The sequence below is a fragment of the Porites lutea genome, chromosome 3 (assembly GCF_958299795.1).
Source record: "Porites lutea chromosome 3, jaPorLute2.1, whole genome shotgun sequence".
NCBI lineage: Eukaryota > Metazoa > Cnidaria > Anthozoa > Scleractinia > Poritidae > Porites > Porites lutea.
In genome coordinates, this window is record NC_133203.1 from 43,670,535 (window position 1) to 43,671,484 (window position 950).

The 950-nt window shown below is 38.0% G+C and overlaps 1 protein-coding gene across 3 annotated transcripts in view; it reads right to left on the reverse strand.

Moving 5' to 3' along the window:
• Positions 1 to 856: 856 nt before the first annotated feature.
• LOC140931194 (unconventional myosin-X-like) overlaps positions 857 to 950 on the reverse strand; it is a 48,905-nt gene continuing 48,811 nt past the window's right edge. For all 3 annotated transcript variants that reach the window (XM_073380956.1, XM_073380957.1, XM_073380955.1), the window contains one exon: positions 857 to 950. This exon is cut by the window's right edge and continues 2,541 nt beyond it. The gene's annotated coding sequence lies outside the window, so the exon portion shown is untranslated.

Genomic DNA, 950 nt, shown 5'->3' on the forward strand with positions numbered 1-950 from the left:
GGATTTTACAATTTGAAGCATATGGAATGGAACGGAACTCTGTCACTTCATTCTGTAAATAGGCACAAGAGGGCTAATAATGCACTTTCTGGCTGTGAAAAAGTTGAAGAAACGCTCTGGTTTTTTTATTAATTCATATCTTAAAGACGGTGCATTTACAGAAGTTAAAGGGATGCAAAGTTCTCAACTAGGTATGTCAAAGGAGTGCCATTTTTCAATAGAAGGTATATGAAAGGGGTTCCTTTTCCGTATAAAATGGTAAAAAAAGGGGACCTTTTAAGTTTGTGTTAAGTTTCATCCGTTCAAAGTTTGTGTTTTGGCCGCGGCATCATAGGCTTGTAAGGGTCTGTATGCCCTCTGGCACCATGCTCTGCTCTGGAGAAAATGTCAGACTACCGCTCAGTTCGTCTGACTCGCCGAGGTGTTTTTTTGGCCTTTTTCCCCAACTACGGAGCATGGTCACAGGGTATTTGTCCCCAAATTTGCATAAGCTGTTGGATTCAAATCGTGAGTACTGCATATTTCCAAGCACATTTGAAAACAATAACTGAGGAAAATGAAGTGCGTTATGGGGGATTTGAAGACAGTCAGTCAGGGCCAATCTTAACGCAACCACATAAGTGAATAAATCATTATATATACGAAAGCTGCTAAAATTTGGCCTGATCCCAGATTAACACAGACTTAAGAGTTCCAGCCAGTACCCTAAACAACAGTACAACAAGCAGTAACAAGACAGTATCACTGTAAATAGCGCCTGCATTTTAATGTTCACACTGTAGGATTTTGTGCACAGATTGAATTTAGGGACAAGACATCAGGTTTGTATCTTATGAGGTTAGAGATAACACTTAGATTTATAATTTCAATTTCATTTATTACTATCGTTATATTAATAGATTTCAGGTGGGACTATTTAAATACAAAAATACAATAAAATGTCGCATGAA